Raw genomic sequence first — 21,173 nt, 5'->3', positions numbered from 1 at the left:
CCCACTCTTCTTCCAAACAGCTTAGGACAAGGTATTAGCTCCTTACCCTCCCAATTTTCAAAGCAATCTTGTGGGGCAGGTTAGGCTGAAACGTAAGGGACTTGTCTAATATCACTCAGTGAGCATCATGGCCATGGTTGAATAGGATTTTAACTTTGATCACTCCAACCTTAGCAATCTTATGCACCACAATGTAGGCTACTGGCTCGCCATAGCATGAGCCAGGACTGACAGCCATATGCTGCTGACTAATGTTAATAAGATCCCCAGCTTTCTCTTCCCATTCCTGGCCCTCTCAGTATTAAGGCTGCATATTAATAAGGCAATGTTTAGACTGGAGTGCCTAAAGGATTTTATAAATATGTGATGTCAAACTACTTCAAAATGAAGTTTTTCCCTTGGGACGACTTTTATAAAAAGTTCAGGGCTGTCAGATCTTTGTCCTTGCCTTGACTTTGGTCAAATCCACACCATATATTTAAAGCACATCGCTTCCCCCAAAGAATCCTAGGAACTGTAGTTTGTCCCTCGCAGAACCACAACTCCCAGCATCCTTAAAGGTAAAGGTAAAGGTACCCCTGCCCGAACGAGCCAGTCTTGACAGACTCTGGGGTTTGTGCGCCCATCTCACTCTATAGGCCAGGGGCCAGCGCTGTCCGGAGACACTTCCGGGTCACGTGGCCAGCGTGACAAAGCTGCATCTGGCGAGCCAGCGCAGCACACGGAACGCCGTTTACCTTCCCGCTGGTAAGCGGTCCCTATTTATCTACTTGCACCCGGGGGTGCTTTCGAACTGCTAGGTTGGCAGGCGCTGGGACCGAGCAGCGGGAGCGCACCCCGCCGCGGGGATTCGAACCGCCGACCTTTCGATCGGCAAGCCCTAGGCGCTGAGGCTTTTACCCACAGCGCCACCCGCGTCCCTTCCCCAGCATCCTTACCAAACGACAATTCCCAGGATTCTTTGGGGGAAGTCATTTGCTTTAAATGTATGGCGTCGATGTGACCTTTCTATGGACAATGGGGTCCTGTTAGATTTTCCTTCACTTTCTAACAAAGATGTAGGTAATATTTAGGTTCTTAAAATTATTATTGTAGTTAGATTTTCAAATTATGTAATTCTTTGAAAGGGGAGGGGCAACCTGGTGTGTGTGGGCAAGGGCAACATTAGCTGTCATATTATTTGTGGTGTTTGGCCTTGTGTGATTGGTGCCAATGAAGGCTTTCATCCTGTTGCAAATTGCAGGTGTGATGGTATCTGATTCTGATCACAAACATAGTGGTGATGGCAAAGAATTAAAGCCGCCTCATCCTGCGTCATGGCTCTAAACCAGCTCATTCTTCCATGCCTTCTAGGTCTTAAAAAATCCAAAACCTATGCAAAGCCAAATGACACAAAGAACACCGTGACCCTCATGGTCACATCCTCAACATCCATTTAAAGCACTTTGGCCTAGGGATCATTTTATTGTAAGTCCCAGCATTGGGGGGAGGGGGGAGGGAGACATTATGTTTAACAGGTTAAAAAAACACAACCCACACTGATATGTTTGTATTAGTTATATGTAGCTGGTGGTCATACTTTAATATCAAGAGAATCACGTGCTATGGCTATCAAATAGTTCTTTCTTTAAAGGAAAGCCTTGCATTTTAAAACACAACACCTCCAAACCTCCCAAGAATCTCAGAGAAGCAGCAGTGCTAAACCTAATAAGTTCTGAAAGAACAATGTATGTCAAACGGCTTTCTTACCGTTTTTGGAAATACGTGAACTGTGTACGCTGTGATAGTGGTCTGTCCTTATTGTCGAATAGATTTATAGCCTTCTAGACTCTTGCGTCATTAAACAGCCTCATTCTAAGTATCCTCATAGAGGTGCACACTTCCCAGTTTGAACACAGGTGGGAGAAGGCCTAGCAAAACTATAATAAATGTATTAACAAGCACACACAGGCAAATATATGTATACAGCATGTACATACATATACACAGACAATCTGGCCTGTTCCTCCCGATCCCGTAGCTCTCTTCCTCCCATCTGTTTGCTGTATAATTCCTTGCTAAAGTCACTTTCTCTCCGCAGCCCGCAGGCCTGGGTGCAGAGATTTGCTCCCTCCTTTCCTCAACAGTCCACTGGGCTTGTGAACATGTGTTTCTGGGAGGCAGACACCAGCTGGCTGGGGGAATATTTGCATATTCAGCTAAAACTGCCAGAGCTGAGCTGGGAACGCCTAGAGGAGCCCATGGCAGGACAGTCGAAACAGAGAAGCTTTGGTCAGCTAGAGGTCAAGTGGAACAGATTTCCAAACCAATGGCCAGATGGTGGGTGGAGATGGGGGAAGGGAAGGGCTCAAACTTTTGCACCAGATAAATAAACTGTTAAGTGAACAGCTGACCAATGGGCTGCAGCCAAGGAGTGAGCAAATGTACTTCGAGAGCAAAACAAATACAGTAATATGGAGCTTTCAGGCGGGTTTTGGGTTTATTTGCTTCTGTTTGTTTACAGGCAAAATGCCTGCCAGTCTGCAGGGGAGAGGAATACAAGGAGAATTTTTTTGGGGGGTGGGGGGAAGGCATAGAATTGGGAATGGGTGGGGGGGTCATTATGTTGCTATGCAGTCTTCACATCCCATAGCATCCCTGGAAATGAAAGTTGGACCACCCATGGGGCCAGGGGTAGGAAGATGATTTTGTACCTATCACAACTGTGGCTTCAAGTGAGGTAAATATTTATCATATGTCGGGAAGTTCAGAGCCCAGGGAGTGGTGGTGGGGCAACCATGAGTGGTCAAAGAGAGAAGAGGGAAAAGACTGGGAAGAGGAAGTGTCAGCAGCTGAAGGGGTAACAGGGCTTAGTGAGCTGGGAGAGTCTGTGGCAGGGAGAAGTTACTGGAGGCAGAGGCAGAAGCTGAAGCAGGGGAGGAGGGAGGCAAAGAGGCAGAGGTGAATCTGGCTGGTGAAGAGTGACAGGTGCTTCCCCGTCCTGTTACTACAAACTCTTTTCTTCACTTGTCTCCCAGAAGCAGAGGAGGCACGAAAAGGATCCCCTCCCACAGCGGAGTTTAGTGAAAGTAAAAGATATCAGGTGATCCCATCACAGATCACCTGTGACCCATGCAGTTTGGCCCTCATAAACAGAAGAGCAGAAAGTAGCTGTTTAGATTTTGAGGGCCATCTCCTTCTTTTGCTCACAGTGTTCTCCTTTCCCAATATGCACCTCTTTGATAACCTCTGTTGCTTGCTAACACTTCTTCCACTATGACCCATTTCCTTCCCACACTATGGGCAGTTGCTGCAAGATGCCTGGCTCTTATTTGTTTTATGAATCCCCAGCTTCCATAGGGGATTTTTTTTTTTTTAAATCAAGCTAGAATAGATCCATAACCTTGCAGGACAAGGACATCCGCCTGGCTGCTGGTACACATGCTGCGTTGCATTTCTACTGCTCCCCCCCCCCCCCATTACTCTTCATTCCCCTTAAGAAAATAAAACATTCTCCCACAATAATGGGAGCCCAGGCAGAAATCCTTTGCCTCATCCCCATCTGGGGTTCAGTGGGGTTTGGGCTAATTTGGGAATAAGAGACGGTAGGGAGGAGGTAGATCAGCTCTTTCTGTCTGATTCATTTGCAGGCTGGGATGCAGGAAAGCAGACTGGAAAGACAGAAAGGTAGCCGTGTTGGTCTGCCATAGTCAAAATAAAAAAATTTCCTTCCAGAGGCTCATCTCAGCTATCTGCCAATCTCCCATTCCCACCACCCTTCTGAGTAACACCCCTCCCCACCTTCTCACTATATAGAAGGATATGGCAACTTCTGTTTCAGTGTATCTGAAGAAGTGTGCATGCACACGAAAGCTCATACCAAGAACTAACTTAGTTGGTCTTTAAGGTGCTACTGGAAGGAATTTTTTTTATTTTGGAAAGACAGAAGGTGCTTAGGAAGCTGCTGAGCGCTCAGGTGACTAAGGACCATGCTGAATGCTGCAGATTTCCTACACGCAGGTCAATTGCATTTAGGAGACTTTGTGAACCTCACCTGTAGATTCTGGTCAACCTGCTTATTCCACACTAGGATTGGGGGAGATAGTCAATTCAGTATGCATAAAAAGCTGGCTCTGTCAAACACACGCTTTCCAAAACAGTGTAAGAAGTGAAACAAAACCATCCTTCAAAATTTGCATTTGTTCAAATTTTGCAGTGAAGTTCTCCAAACCAAACTTTTTCACGCAAATGCAAATATTAGGGGGAAGTGTGCACAAAAGTGAAGATACTAGTGAGAATAACATACAAAAATGCATTATACTGATGGAAATTGCTTGCAGAGAATGTGTACATTAGTCAAAACTCCATTTAAATATGTGTTTATTGGGAGAAATTGCCGCTAAAATGCGGGTGAATTTTCACAAAGATTTTTTTAAAACAATATAAATAAAAAAGCAAAATGCTGCAAAACGTGAGGAAGTGAATTTACCACTGGAAAAATGAGAAACAGATAATCAATTGGCAGGCACTCCCACCCCTATTTCACACTGTGAATATGTGCTAGAGAACTAGATTAGGTGTTGCTACTAGCCAACACAAGAAGCTCACGGCTCCATATACGCCTTCCCTCCCATTTTATTCTCATAACAATCCTGTGAAGTCAGGACAGGGTGACCAACTCAGTGAGCTTTATGGCTGAGTTGGGATTTGAATCTGGGTCTCCTTGGTCATAATCCATTACATCACATTCTCACTCGGTTAGTCATTACCACTGCATATGCAATGAACAAAAAACTCACATTTCAAATGCTTATTAAACACGACAATCTTCATACATTTCACACACAAAAGCCCAATCCAATGCACATGTTTATATGGAAATACTAATGCAGTTTGCATAAGACTGTAACCTGAAGAGGAGAGCAGCAAGATGCCTCCGGGACGGAATCAAGCACATACCAGAAATTTAGGTTACTACAATTGAAGTGGAATAAAGCAATCTGTCTCCCTTGCGAAACAAATCCACCCCCCTCCAAAAAAAACCCTCACTTTTTGCAGTTAGGAAAGTGATGGGGAATTGTATTCAAAAGTATGGAATGAATGAATGATTAATGGGAAGACTTATAAACACAGCACCAGCAAATCATGATGAATGCTCATTGCCAAATAACCACCCCGTCAAACAAAGAAGAATGAATGCTCAGTAAAGACGGAACATAGTCTAACCGCCACATAAGCTTTGTGCAAGCAAATCAGGATGAATGATCAATAAACAGGTTGTCTGAAAGAGCTCTCACTTCATGACCATCTAACACATGGGAGAATAGGCACATTTACTTTATGATACATAGACTAACAAATTCATAGTAGATAGCGTGTGTGTGTGAGCTCCTTCAGAATCTGGCATGCTATGTCAAAGAAATTTTGAAATACTTCAGAACGGATCCGGTTACAGTGCTAAAGCTGCTTTCTGAACCGTACAGCTTTGTAGAGGAACTCGGGCTCCCTCCAGCAATCACTAGAGGTCTCTCTCTACCAATGAGTTCTTGTCTGGAGGGCAAGAGGAGAGAAACACACTTGCTCTCAATAATTTCTTCATTGGGCACTTGACATCTCGCAGCTTTCTGGAGAGCACAAACCCAGCTCACCTACAGAGGTCTGTATTTCTGTGGTTCAGTGCTCCCCTAGATGCAAACTGACAGGGAATGCCCTGCATCATGGCTTGCAATTGCTCCATAACTTCCGCAGCACCTGAAGTGAAGGAGGGCCTTTTTGCACAGTTTCATGTACAATAAATGCATCTTTTGTTTCTCATTTGTTGCATGTTTCCTCCAAAGTTGTGGAGGGACACAGCATTTTCCCACCTCTCAAAGCACAACGTTTTGTATTTGGGGATGTGCAATTGCTCATTCATTGTTATTATTTTCTGTGACATGATTAATGATGAAAAATACAACTCACCCACCTGCATGCCTGCACAATTTTGGGGCTGTGCACTCCCCTGTTTTACAGCTACAATAAAAAAGCACTTATCTAGTGAGAGGGAGAGTTCAGAACTTTTGTTGAGTTTTCTGAGAAATATGTGGAATCAGCTTTTTTTTTTTTTAAGGGAGGCCAATTAGCAATGCTAATTGTTATCTCTCCCGCCCCCATTACCTGCAGACAGGTGACTTTGTTACTGTCACTGTAAAAAAAAAAAGGTTTCCAGAAATATACTGCAAAAGTCTTTGACCCTTTGTTGACTCTTTACTTTCAAGAATATGAAATGAAGACATACAGGGAGGGAGCCAGGGGCTTGCCCAAGTCTTAGGGGTCAGCAGAGGGGCAGCCAAGCTTGCAGGAAACAACCATTTATTCAGGATGGTGAAAACTGTTAAGAGCTTCAAAAAGATTTCTCCAAATCTGTAACTGGGCAGCAAAAATGGCAATGCAAATAAAGATAAAGTTGAAACAAAATTTCCTAACTTCTCACTGATGGGGCAGCAACAGCAGGCAAATGAGTTCAGGATCGTGATGGATAGTTCAATTAAGACATTAACTCATTGTGCAGGCAACGGATTATTTAAAAAGGGATTAAAATTAAAACTGCAAGTATAATGTCCATATGCCACATTAGGTATCCTATATTTGGCTCAGGTTGCCCTCTCTCAAAAAGGATATTATGGAACTGGAAAGATGCAAAAAGCAGCAACCAAAATGACCAGGCAGTTCCCCAGGAAATGTTTTTTTCCTTTTCAGTTTAGGGAGCAATGACAAAATAACCAAGGAGATCCTGATAAAGGTTTATAAATGGTACATGATGTGGAAAAAGTGTCCAGAGTTTAGTTTTATTTTATCCTTCCCTCCTAATTCTGTACTTGATGTCATTCAGGATGGACAAAAGAACTTCATTGCACGGCACATAATTCTGCTGTTGCAAGATGTAGCAATGGCCATTATCTTAAATGGCTTTAAGAGGGGATTAAGCGAATTAATGGAGGACAGGGCTAGTCATGATGGCTAAACAAATCAGTATTATTGCTCAATAAATAGCCAATGTTGCCTAACTGCCCCAGAAAAAAATCAGAACTATTATTTGATAAACAGCTGAAGTTGTGTAACCTTTCCACAAAGAAATAAGGATGAACAGTCAACCTACAGGTCACTGAGAAGCGAACCTCATTTGGGGTTACAGAATGCAACATGGTCTAATTTGTGATATGTAAATGGAATAGTCAAGCCATCTTAACTCAACATTTGCCACATTTGAGTCCACGTGGCCGATTTCTGGGCACTGATTTAGATTGATTCTATATCACTTAACCAGAAAGAAATGCAGGGGGTATTCCCTACTCCAAAAAATAAAATAAAAATAAAATAAAATGCAGGTAATATTTTTCCTGGGCTGTCCTTGTGTTAGGATACCACCCATGCAGATGGCCAGTCTGACCTAGTTCCTGTCAGCTCTTTGATCTATAAGGGGCCGAGATGGTTTGGCCTTATAGGTTTGCAGGCCTTAGAGCTCTATAGAGATATCAAAAGTGCTAAAATAGCATTTTCAGTCCCTGCAGTCAGCATCTTATTTAAGTGCTTTAGGAAAGTGATCTTGCTAAGGAAGCAAGTTTTATAAGGGATTTTCTAGGAAGTTCTTTCCTGTGTAGATAACTTTGTTATCTTGTCATCGTCGTGAAAACCCCCGGCGCCGCCATCTTTTGTGCCACCTAGTCAGCAATTTCTTTGGTCGCCATTTGAATCCCTCGCAATCATCATCAATCTATCCAGCCTGCCACAAGGCTGGAGAGGATCAATCTAAGAGCAAAGAAGACTGGGCTGTTTGCAGATCTTTGGGGGCTCTCGGGGGAACCTCACAGCGTTTTGATGAGAGTGAGCGTGGCAGGAAGCAGGGGTGATAGATTGAAGAAGATGAGGCCATTGCTTGGTTGAGAGGTGATATGCAGCAGCTGTGACAGGTGCCTATGTCTGTCCCCTGAACCTGCAATCTCTCCTAATAGGGAAGATTGAGGAGCCCAGAATGAAACATGTCATGTCCAAGAGAGATGGGGAGACAGGTGGGGACTCCAGGATTGCAAGCTGCAGAACGGAGATGAAGGGAGGGAAAGGAACACTCGTGGCGACGCAGACACTCATCAATGTGTTCTTTGTACGCTTCCGAAATGGCAAAGCTCTTGTTAGATGGTGTTTTAAAACTTGCAGTTTGTTTGGTGAAATTGAAAGAATTAAACTGAGAAAAGGGAAATCCATAGCTGAATGCCAAAAAGACATGCTTCCAAGATAGTAACATCAAATTCAATGGGATTTCCTTCCAAACAGATGTTGTTTTGGATTGAGGTGTGATTCTTCTTCTTCCTGGGGATTTATCTTATATTAACACTGCCAATTCTTCATCTAAGAAATCTCCTTTTCCATTAGTAATTTGAAGCCAGCGAGAAATTAAATGGGTATACCTTTTTGTTCTGCGTAAATCAGATAATCTGCCTTTAATAATTACAGATGGAAATCTGAACAGGGAGTACTTCATTCATGGAAGGAGTTTCTTTGAAGGGAAGAAGAGTTGCAACTCCCTTTCTGTGAACAGAAGATCCTTCCTTTCATGGGATGACTACGTTGGATCCCACTCAACGTGTTAAACTATTTGTGTTGTAAAATTCTATAGCAGTGTCCCTGGGAAAGATGGCCAAGGTAACCCATCTATGGCACTGATGAACAATCCAGATCTCCTACCTATCTTCCTTTCTTCTGTGCAATTTCCCCTCACTTCCTTGGTTTGCTTTACCTATGGTGTAGCATTATCTCTATGGTTGTATGCACACTTCAGCCTCTGAAACATCCCAGTTTGAGTTTTTCTAATGGTGCTTTTGTAGACATTGTTTTTCAAGGTTCCATACCTGAAAGCTATGCCGACAGCATGAGCAATTGTGAAATCATTTCCATCTGTCCATATGTGGCTCTCTGTGGCTAGTGCACATTAGTTTCAACACCCACTGCAGTCCGTTCCCCCTCTCTGCAAGTGAACTGTGAAGTCTCAGTTAGTTACGTACATTGCACTCAATGTTCATCCAGAAGCTTTCTTCTCCTGCAACATGCAGACAACTTTATAATTTCTCTGACAACTGCATATCTCTTTTTGCAGGGCACTCTGGGTATGCTCAGAGGCTGCTCGTTCTGGTGCCACAGAAGGGCTAATTACTGCCTGCAAATGTGTGTCTTATTTTTGCAAGACATCAATGGCATTGTAAGCTCATCGTAAGAGTCTCTCTGCTCTATCTCCAGACAGGAAGGAACTTCACACAGCTTGATTTATTGAATGAGGACTGCAAAAGAAAAGAAAAAGACACTTCAGGCTCAGATGTATCGGCTCCCTGTTATACCAATCAATTCCACTAGAGCCATTGTGGTTTCTTAAAGGGCAACATACAGCTATGTTTGGTTGACGGGCAATGCACAAAATGGATGCACCTCAAATCTATCAAACTGCCACCATAAGCAGTCAGATGATATGGTTCTTGGTGAAAATAGTTTATAGTGATTGCAGCATTAAGTTGATCAAGGCTTTGGGGTTTTGATAAACTGTAGGTATTGCTTTTATTTATTTATTTTAATGCTATGGTGGAATCTAGTCCCTTTGCAATTGATCAGTACCGTACTTCCAATGGACCTGACTGATTCATTTGCATTTCTGGTTACAGAGCCATTTTGCAACTCAATTCCTTTTCCTAAAAATAAGAATTAACAATTAAAAACAGTGACCACCCTGCTCCTCCCCACTTAATTAATTGTTTCATGAACTTGTTTGGTCCTAGAATTAGTTGTCTTCCATCCAATACTGAAATCACCCATTTAAGCACAGGAGTAAACTTTTCATCCAATGTGCTTCTGGTTTTTATTATTCTTCTCATCAGTTTGTCAAGTTTTTTAAATTATTGTTTGAGATCAATTTGATTTAACATAGTTGTGCAAGACCTGTGATAATAAAAGGAGAAATTATCCTTTTTGATTAAGTAGGCAGATTGCAAAAGACATTGGACTTGTATATGTTTGCAGCTGTTTGCGTTCTATTTTCCGTAATCTGCATCATCCCCTAAACTGCAACAACCCAAGACAGTGATAATCCAACTACTTGGGGAAAATCAGGCTCCAAATCACTCTGCTCAGATTCGTAGAAAATTTGTTTCGGTGTTTTGGGGTAGATGGATCAGCTGTCAATTGCTGCCTCTCCCCTTTCCACGACCACTACTTCCTCAGTGCTTTCAATTCTTTCCCAAACTATTTCCCTCCTTTTGACCCCTCAGATTTTCACAATCAGAAAACTGCACAAGAAAACCATATTAAAAAATTCCAGGGGCAGGAATATAAAGGAGGGAAAAGTGGAGCATGGGAAGGAGAGAAAAAGTATACTTAGCGCCTCACACAAAAACACAGAGAACATATACTGAATATACCATCACACAGAAAGCACCCTGCTCACACTCTCTCACACACAGAAAGTGCCCCATACAAAGCAACAGGAAGTGTGTGCACAGACACGAAATCAGAAAATAATAATAATTCTACACTGGATACGTTGGGCAGCAAACTGAAAAGTGTGATTTTCAATTGGTTTTCTTCATTTTCCATCATGATCGTAAGCATGAGTCAGGATCATAGCCTTTTAAATATATATAATTCTTTTGGTCCCTCAGATCTACACAAAATCAGAAAACTGAACACAAACACATTTACAGTTGCCTGACTGTGCACGTTTGCACAATTTAATGGCAACTAAAAAAACACACAACCAGAACAAAAACAAGGTGCATGTGCAGCTACCTGTGCACATGCCCTATCAGTAATTAATTGGCACCGTAGAATCAACAAATTAAAAGCAATGCCTACTGGTATGAATGTCAGGGGGGAGGGGGATGAAGTTGCTCCTCCTATATAAAGTCAGATGCAGATCCCTCTGGTCTAATTCAAATGGGGAAAATGAAGATTAACAGCTGAATAATGTTCAAATGTAGACAAGCCCATAGGCACTGCTGTATTTAAACAGTTCCAAGTGAGAGAACCTTCCAGAACCTACAGCAAAACACTGTAGGCTGAGCCTAGTCCATGCCAGGGAATCGTTGGCCCGCGTCCTCAGATCCAGAGAGAGAGCAAAAGAAAGCACCAGGAAAGATCCTTCTTTGGAGGAAAGCAGTTTATTCTCTGTGCACGAGAGACAGCCAGCAGAATAACTTCTGGAAGACTGGCTGCCCAGAAATACGCCTCTGCAGACTTTCTTATACCTTGAGAAAGCTCTCTCCCTCCTCCCCCAAACGCCCTCCAGAAACTTCCCCAATCAACTGGAAAGTTTTCAACTTATTTTTTTATATGGCATGGCATGTCTATATTGCTAGCCCTCTAAGCAGCCCTCCCTATTTTCCCTATACGTGTCTTTCTAAGCGTCCTGCATCCCCTCCTCCCGTCTCCTTCGTATGTGTCTTTCTTATCTTGCATTCCTAAAATAGGAAAGCGAGGGGCCGTTTCTGCAGGTCTGGCTATTTCTAGCTTACAGTCTCCTTCATATGTGTCTTTCTTATCTTGCATTCCTAAAGTAGGAAAGCGAGGGGCCCCTTCTGCAGGTCTGGTTATTTCTAGCTCAGAAATTGACTTAGATCCAAGGTACAGAGAATATAGAAGATCCTTCTTAGGTACAAGGTACAAGGTATAGAAAGCAACCCTTCCCTCTCCCTTCCCTCCCTCCTCTTCTTATGAACAACCTAATACTTAGGTTCGTTCTGGGGTAGGGGTCTATAATCTCTCATGAAAGCAATCACGCGAGGTCCCATCATGCGAGACATCATCTTCTCCATCATATTTTGCATACATTGCATCAAGCAGGGCATACAGAAGCAGAAAAGCAATAGAAGCATTATTGGACCTATCACCATAGTAAATATCCTCCCCATCCATCCACCTGGGAAGATGCCGTCCAACCAAGACATATCCCAGCCCTCCCAGGTTTGTACAGGGACATGTGCTACCTTTTCAATGCTTGCTGCCAGATCACGGATAGCCTCGCCATGGTCTGAAATGTTGAAGCAACATGCTCCACCTGTCAGGTTCAGGGCAGCACAAAAACCTCCTTGCTTAGCTAAAATGAAGTCCATTCCCAAACGCAATTAGAGAATAGCCGTTCGGGTTTCATCTAGCTGGGTGGCAACAAGGCGGAGGGCGGTGGCTGTGGCATTGGCCACAATTTCTACCACTGCCTGGAGCCTGATGATTCGATTGAGATTGTAAATGGGCTCTCTGGCGCCTGCTACTAGCTCATCGGGGTTCCAGGAGGCAGGATCATAGTGGGCGATTATCCGCTCAGGTGGCCATTCGTCCTTTCCCCAGGTTTGTTTACTACCCCCCGCGATGTTGGAGATATCAGCAAAGCGGCGGGTACGATGGGATGGGGAAGAGGGTATCCACATTGGAGGTACAAGAAATGCTGGAAAGCAGACACCATATCCGTTCTGTGGATAGAGGTGATAAGCTTTTGTTCCACAAATCCAATAAATATTACTGCCGCGCTGAGAAGAGGTCCAGCTGGCTCGAGAACCTCCCACCATGAGTGCAAGGTTGGTACAAGCCCCGCCACATTCAGAGATGTCCAAAGGACTACTACATGTACAGTTACATGATGACCGTCCTATAAACCTCGTATAGTTGTGGACGGCATTTCGGGTTTGATTAATACAGAACCATCCAGAGACCCTATAAACTCGTAAAGGAGCTGAATGGTTCCAATAAGGAGTTGGGCGGGATGGACTATATGTATATTGGATCTGAGAACGATTGAGGGGTATGGGGAGCATGGGCATTCCTCCTCCTCCATCTATGGGTCCAAGGGTACAAACTAAACAAGCAGTTTTATTTGCTTCATGGGCTACTATTTCTGCCAATTGAAGCCACTTGTTATAGAGACTCTGAGCCCCCTGTTTTCTCATTTCCTGTGTGGGGAAAATGCTATTACGATTTAAGACCTGGAAGCATTCGGCCTTGGGAATAGATTCTCCCATCATAAATAGGAGAAGGATCACCAAGGGGATGGAGGGGGATCGCTTCCTTCCAAAAAACCTATGGCGCTCGTGCCAACAGAAATACGAGAGCATCCATATGACAAGGGCGGTACATATCACTCCTACCCACCAAACCCAATATCTCCATGGTTCCTCCCACCAATACTCGGGGTTCATTTCTAGTTTTCTTTTACAGCTGAAGGGCCCACTGATACTCGTATTCAACTATTTCCTGGGCCTCAGGGGTAACTTTCCACTTCTCTGCTGAGGCACCTACTATACGGAGCAATTTCCCTACAATCCCTTGTGGGTGGACTGGGCTCTCGTGTTGTCTCTTCAAGATATTATACCCAAAAGGGGCTCCTCCCTCTTCATATATCAGCATGCACCCACAGGAATATGTCCACCCCTGCAATGGCCTGACACTTGGGGTGACTATATCAAGGGGTTCCGGACCCGATACCAAAAGTCCGATTGGTGCCTCTGAATTTGCTGGAGAGCAAGTTTCTACGTTGGGGACGCTGCCCGCGGGCGCCCCTCCCATCTAATTCTTCAGCCGTGCGTGGAGATATCAGCCTCCAGAGTGATATCAGCAGGGCGGTTGTCTACCGGGCGTCTGGAGATGGTCAGCCGAAGGGAATTCTCTGGATCTGGTGTTACTGTCCAGTCTGAAATGGCTTTCTTCACTCGAGTATGGTGGACCCACGGGGTGATGCCGGCAACCTTCACAGCAGTAGGGGTAGAGAGTAGCACAGTGTAGGGTCCCCTCCAGCAGGGCTGTAGGGGGGCTCGCTGCCAGTCTTTCACCCACACTTCGTCACCTGGCTCGAACTGATGGAACGGTTCAGTTAACACACATGGGGTGCGAGCCTGGGTCCACCTGTTGAGATAAGAAAGAACTCGGGAGAGTGACTGTACATAATTATTCAATTGCACATCTTGGCTAACATATGGAGTTAACATTCTAACATATGGAACTGGTCTCCCAAACATAACTTCAAAAGGTGACAAATGGGTCCGTTTTGACGGGAGACTGCGGACCCTGAGTAATGCCAAGGGCAACATGGTCACCCAATTAGACCCGGTCTCCTGTGTCAGCTTGGACAGCTGATTCTTTAGAGTTCTGTTCATTCTCTCTACTTTTCCAGAACTCTGGGGTCTATAAGCAGTATGCAGCTTCCAGTTGATCTGGAGCGCTTTTGCCAGTCCCTGTAGGACTGCATGAACAAATGCTGGTCCATTGTCAGATCCTATGGACCTTGGCAGTCCATAGCGGGGGATGATTTCCCTAAGCAGGCACCTGGTTGCTTCAAGTGCCTTTTCAGTCTTTGTGGGCCATGCTTCAACCCATCCGGTGTAGGTGCACACTGCTACCAGCAGGTAGCGGTGCAGTCCACAACGGGGTAATTCAGTAAAGTCCACGACAAGATCTTCCATAGGTGCAGTTCCACTGTGCTGAATCCCTGGGGGAGCCAGTGGTCCGGCTCTGGGATTATTCTTTTGACACAGCAGGCATTTCCTGGAGATCTGGGCTGCCAGTTGGTAAAGGTGGGCTATATAGAAGCATTTTTCCAGCTGCTTGGTTGTAGCATCTGGTCCTATGTGGGTTGAATCATGGTATCTCTGAGTAACCTGCCGAGAAAGGGACTCTGGAATCCATATCCTGTCATCAGGGGTAAGGTACCATCCTTCGTTGGACAACGTCAACCCCTGAGCGTCTGCAGTGTCCCTTTCCTGCTTCGTATAAGCTGGCTTGTCAGTAGTGCTTAAAATCTCTTCTGGGACCAGTGCTCCAATAACCGAGGCGGGGGCTAGTTCTTGGGCTGCTTCCTTGGCTACTCTGTCTGCCAATCGGTTTCCTCTGGCCACTTCCCCTGGTCCAGTCTTGTGTCCATAACAATGGATAACTGCCACTGCCTCGGGCTCCCATACAGCATCCAGAAGGTTCAATAAGGCTTGTGGGTGGGCCACCTGGCTTCCTCTGGAGGTAAGCAAACCTCTTTCTTTCCATAAGGCTCCATGGGCATGTAAAGTCAGGAATGCATACTTAGAATCTGTATAAATGTTTATCTTCTGTCCCTTTGCCAGGCTCAGGGCTCTGGTAAGCGCAGTTAGCTCTGCCAGCTGGGCCGATGTTCCAGGTGGGAGTGACTTTGCTTCGATCACCTGGTCTTCCAGGGCTACCACTGCATAGCCTGCCTTCCGCTGTCCAGTCTCAACAAAGCTGCTTCCATCTATAAACCATGAAGGCCAGTGGGGGTTTGCCTCATCCTTTAGGTCAGGTCTGCTGGAATATACTTCATCCATCACTTCAATGCAATCGTGCATCTGCTCCTCACCTTCTCCTACCGGCAACAGGGTAGCTGGGTTGAGGGCGGTGGTAACCTGGAACTTCAAACGCGGGTGCAACAATAGCATCTGGCACTTTCTCATTTTTGCTTGGGAGAGGAAATAGGTACCCTTCATGTCTTCGGGGGATAGGATATTGGTTCACAGCCACAGGGTTGGCGAATGGCTTGGGCTTGACTATTATAGGTGGGATGTTCTTTGCCATTCCGGGCGGGTTGCTTTCTGCCCATACACCAGGGTTAACTTCTTGCAGGAGGTCTTCTGGAATAATCCCCTCCTCTTCTTCTACCATCATTAAGCACCAGTGTTCCCTCAAGGGTACCTCTAAGGAGAACTCTCCTCCTTGCCCTGTAGTCATTGTCACTTCTCCTGTCGGTTGGAAGGAAATCTGGGCTTGCAATTTTGATAGCAGGTCTCGGCCCAATAATGGGATGGGACACTCTGGTATATACAAAAACTTGTGTTGGACCACTTGGCCGCCCAAGCGACAGGCAACAGATTGCAAGAAGGGGGCTCTTTGCGATTTGCCTGTAGCTCCTATTATGTTAATTGTTTGCTTGGTGGGCTTGGACACTGGTACTGGCAAAACAGAGTGGGCGGCTCCTGTGTCAACCATGAAGGGGATGGTTCGGTTCCCTGTTTGTATTTTGACCATGGGCTCACGGGAACCTAAATCAGCTGGGCCCGGTCTGTCCTAGTATTCTTCCTCCTCCTCTCTCAGGCTCATCGCGGCGGGCTGTCTTTGGGCTGGAGGGTGCCAGGGAGGTCCCTGTCCACGTCCTCTACCCCTGCCTGTATTTGCAGATGTCCAAGGTCTCAGTTCTTGTCCAGGTCCCACGGGGATTGGGCCTGGGATTCGCTCTCCTCGTCCTCCTCCACCTGAGTGAGCCTGTGGGCATTCTCTTTTCCAGTGCCCTTCCTGCCGGCAGATGGCGCACTGGTTCCTCCCCAGACGGCCTTGCCCTCCTCCCCGGGCACTTCCTCTTTCCTGAGGGGTGGGTGCGGTAGCCTGTAGCGCCATCAACTTCTTTGCTTGATACTTCTCCTTTTTCTTTTGTGCCTCTTCCTCCCTCTGATTATAAGTGGTTTGAGCCAGTTCTAACATCCACTCAAGGGTGTGGCCCATGAACCCCTCGTGTTTTTGAATCTTTCGGCGGACATCGGGCGCCGCTTGGGCCACAAAGGCAGCTTTTATGATAGGGGCGTTGGCAGCCTCATCTGGGTCCACAGGAGTATACTGGCAGTAGGCTTCCTTCAGGCGTTCTAAATATGCTCCTGGGGCCTCTTCATTCCCCTGCACTACCTCTCGAACCTTCACAAAGTTGGTGGGTTTCCTAGCTGCTCTTCCATTTAACACATTCTGGCGGTAGGTAGTGAGGATGTTCTGGCCATCAACAGTCTGATAATTCCAATTCGGGGTATTTTCTGGATATCCTGCTGCCATAGCTGGATCCTGCACTCCCTGCGCTCTCAGGTGTGCTCGGGCTTCAGCATGGATTCGCCTAGTTTCTTCTGTGGTTAGCAGCGCATCCATCAAATACTGCACATCATCAAAGGTGGGATTATAAGTTTTAAAAATCCCTTCAAACAGCTTTATGATCTTCGCTGGGTTTTCCTCAAAGGATGGGTTTTGATTTCTCCAGTTACAGACATCTGCACTTGAAAAGAGTATATGCTGGACCGTGTAGGTCCGTTCTGCTTCTGCTCCATTAGCCCCTGGAGGTCCTGGTGGGTCATAAACCCTTCGGAGGGGCATTACTCTGACCCCACCCTTTTTCTGTGCCTCATGGGACTTATGGAAGGCTGCCCTGGTTGCTGCTTCTATCCATTCCCTCTGCCATTTCTTCCTTTGTGTTGAGGAGCATCCTGCTGCAGCCAACACGTGGGGGCTTACATCCACTTCTTCTGCATAGGGTTGTACATACTGTTGCAATCTCAAAGACTGATACTGAGTCCACTCTCTTCCCTTCTTTGCTAACTCAACCAATCCCTTTACAAATTCCTCATCATCCTCTTCTTCCTCTTCTGATTCATTAGCCTTGGGGGGTTCAAGCTGGGGGCTAGCTCCTCCCGGTGCCTGGGGGCCTGGGTCCAGGGGAGGGGCAGTTGGTGGAGCATAGGGTGGAGGTGGTTTAATGACTCCCCCCCCCCTCTTCTTCTGGGTCTGGTATCACTGGGGGCTTTTTCCCTGTCGGTCGAACTACACAAACTGTACTTTGTGGGGCGTCGCCTCGGCAGGCTTTCAACCACGATGGGTTCTTTTCTACATTGGTTTTCCAAGTAGAAATGTAGGGGATCTGGTCTGGGTGGACGTTCAAGATGTTTTGATACAGTGGGTTGATTAGTTGCAAATCAAAGCTCCCCTCCGAGGGCCAGTTAGTTTGTTGCGAGGGCCAGTCAACCTCACATAATGTTCTCATCCTCTGTTGCCTCAATTTGATTCCCCAAGCATCATGCTTTGTGGCTGCTTTCCAGTTGTTTAAAAAACATTCCAGAGGACTACATTGGCTTGCCCCAGACCCCATTTTCAGATTCTCTGCTGCTAACAGGTTGTAAATTCTTTCACTCTCCACACACTACAGCCCTACAATCGCTCGGCCAAAGGGGACACTAAGCCCTGGCCCACACTTGACAATTCAGTCACTAGAGTATCTGACATACAACATACAACATACAAAACACATCAATATAATTTCAACATGTAACACACTAAACACACCAAAATAATTTCAGCATGCAATACACAAAACACACCAAAATAATTCCAGCATGCAATACACAAAACACACCAAAATAATTTCAGCATGCAATACACAAAACACACCAAAATAATTTTCCCTTCTGTTCCCCTTTTTACCAAACCTTACTGGTGGCACACCACTGCCACGCCCTTTTTTTCCCTTCCTGGCTGCACTCTACTGCATGACCAGGTGAGGCTGATCAGGCCTCCCTCTTTTCCCTTGGGCCCACGCCCACGCCCTTTCCCTTGGGCTTACCGTTTTTCTGCTGCGGATTCCCTTCCCTGGCCAGTCCTCTTTCCTCCCTCGACCTGGGTCCTTGCTCCGGAGCGGTGTGGCTGGTTCCCCCCACAAATTGGCAGGGTGCACGTGGAGCCTGCAATCGCCGATCCGAGCTGTCCACCAAGGTCGAGCCTGGCTCTCCCCAGCCCTCTGAGGTGGGGCAGATTCCCGGTCAGGGAACCAAGATGTAGGCTGAGCCTAGTCCATGCCAGGGAATCGTTGGCCCGCGTCCTCAGATCCAGAGAGAGAGCAAAAGAAAGCACCAGGAAAGATCCTTCTTTGGAGGAAAGCAGTTTATTCTCTGTGCACGAGAGACAGCCAGCAGAATAACTTCTGGAAGACTGGCTGCCCAGAAATACGCCTCTGCAGACTTTCTTATACCTTGAGAAAGCTCTCTCCCTCCTCCCCCAAACGCCCTCCAGAAACTTCCCCAATCAACTGGAAAGTTTTCAACTTATTTTTTTATATGGCATGGCATGTCTATATTGCTAGCCCTCTAAGCAGCCCTCCCTATTTTCCCTATACGTGTCTTTCTAAGCGTCCTGCATCCCCTCCTCCCGTCTCCTTCGTATGTGTCTTTCTTATCTTGCATTCCTAAAATAGGAAAGCGAGGGGCCGTTTCTGCAGGTCTGGCTATTTCTAGCTTACAGTCTCCTTCATATGTGTCTTTCTTATCTTGCATTCCTAAAGTAGGAAAGCGAGGGGCCCCTTCTGCAGGTCTGGTTATTTCTAGCTCAGAAATTGACTTAGATCCAAGGTACAGAGAATATAGAAGATCCTTCTTAGGTACAAGGTACAAGGTATAGAAAGCAACCCTTCCCTCTCCCTTCAACACCTAGAGATCCAATAGTAGATCCTGGTCTATCTTCTGTCATGTACTCTAATCAAGAATTATGCTGCAAATATGTAGAGGCTATTACATGAATACTAAGTTATGAGTGTTATCTTTGTGAGGCTTGCAAGTTTATCATTCGTTCATTTCTGGTTAAGTTACCATGTTTTGTGTTTCTTTTAAATGGGAGCAAATTTGCCCAGGCCGGGGCAGATTTAATCACTGTCAGCTAATTCATGTAACAAAAGGTGTGTAGATAATAATAATAATAATAATAATAATAATAATAATAATAATAATAATTTTTTATTTATACCCTGCCCTCCCCAGCCAAGACCGGGCTCAGGGCAGCTAACAACCAATCATAAAAACAAGTTGATTAAAACAGAACTTAAAAAACAAGATTAAAATACAGCATTAAAACATTAAGATGCAGCCTCTTCAGAAGAGGAGAAGGAAAACAGAAAGAGGGGGAGGGAATCAAATTGATTCTAAGCCAAAGGCCAGGCGGAACAACTCTGTCTTACACGCCCTGCAGAAAGAAATCAGATCCCGCAGGGCCCTGGTCTCATGAGGCAGAGTGTTCCACCAGGCCAGAGCCAGTGTTGAAAAGGCCCTGGCTCTGGTTGAGGCTAGTCTAACTTCCTTAGAGCCCGGGACCTCTAGGGTGTTGCTATTTATGGACCTTAAGGTCCTCCGTGGGGCATACCAGGAGAGGCGGTCCCGTAGGTACGAGGGTCCCATCATTTCATTAGGATGCCATTCCAATCCTCCTCAGCCACACCTAAAACCACACCACTTTTTCAACAGCTGCCATAGAGCAGAGGCGTAGCATGGTGGGTACTGTGGCCCCAGGCACAATTTTGAGAGGGGGCGCAAACAGGCACCCCCATAGCAGGTTCCTTCATCGGAGCCTGGCTCTGCACCAGAAGGAGCTGGACCTTTGGCTGCAGTGCCTATGCCTGGTGCAGTTCTGCCCCTGGGTCACACCTGACCCGGCAGAGGAGAGCAGGTGAGTAGGTCTGACCTGGCAGCGGAGAACATCCCACCTTGGCTGTGGCGAGGCACACCCAGCTGCAGTAGCTCTGCCTCCGCTGCCAGGTCAGGCCTGACCTGATAGTGGGGAGCAGGGGGAGAGGGAGCAGCAAAGCTGCTGCCCGCTATCCTTGGCCATGGCCTGGCCGTAGCAGCTCTACTGCAGAATCAAGCCTGACCCAGTGGCAGAGAGCAGAAGGAGAGCGGGAGTGGGAGGAAGTTTCTCCACCCCTCTTCTACCCTGAAGTGTGGTGCCTGGGAGGGCATCCTCTACGCCCCGCCCCCCTTGGGGGCACGCTCCTGCACCCACCCCGGGCAGCACGGGCATATACTCCTCCGCTGCCATAGAGCCCATCTTGGGGCTTATCCACACCTCCATTTGCTCTGCTGCTTTCTCCCTGGAAAACCAGTGGTTTAGAGCTGAATCAGTACAAACGGCAATTGGGATTTTCGCAGGTTGCTGTTTGTTCTGATTTAGCGCTAAAGAGCAGGTTTTCCCGGGGAAAGCAGCAGGGCTAAGGCAAAACTGCTTGGACCTGTGCCTAGAAAGTGCGGGACAAGCAGAAATGTGAAACAAAACTATCCCACTTTGTTTTTTCATTAGGCAGGCGACTGATTTTAGGTGCCATGAAAGGGCACAAAATGGTTAGTTATTACTGTATTTTTACTGCCAGCGAGGGAGGTGGAGAGATGCTTTTGGGATTTTCTGCTCAGCTGCCAAAATAACTTAGCTGGCCTTGGGCACCATGCACCCCGACTTGATGGGCGAGCGCAACATTTGCTGCTCCACCGTTTCTCCTTTAGGAAGAGTTGGGTACTGGTGGTGCCTTTGTAACCTTTCTTTTATAGCGTTGCACATGGCTCTGATCGCTATTGCTTTTCTAAAGGTATGCAGAGCAGCTCTGAGCAACAGCACGTTTCCTAAACGAT

General features: G+C 46.2%; 1 long non-coding RNA gene across 1 annotated transcript; it reads left to right on the top strand.

Moving 5' to 3' along the window:
- Nucleotides 1–984: 984 nt before the first annotated feature.
- LOC308576056 lies at nucleotides 985–9,311 on the top strand. Its single transcript, XR_014003033.1, has 2 exons — nucleotides 985–1,058; nucleotides 9,110–9,311. It is a non-coding gene; the product is annotated as an uncharacterized lncRNA (long non-coding RNA).
- Nucleotides 9,312–21,173: the final 11,862 nt, after the last annotated feature.

This window comes from Podarcis bocagei (genome assembly GCF_964188305.1).
Source record: "Podarcis bocagei genome assembly, chromosome: 1".
NCBI lineage: Eukaryota > Metazoa > Chordata > Lepidosauria > Squamata > Lacertidae > Podarcis > Podarcis bocagei.
This window is presented reverse-complemented; position numbering and strand designations above follow the sequence as displayed.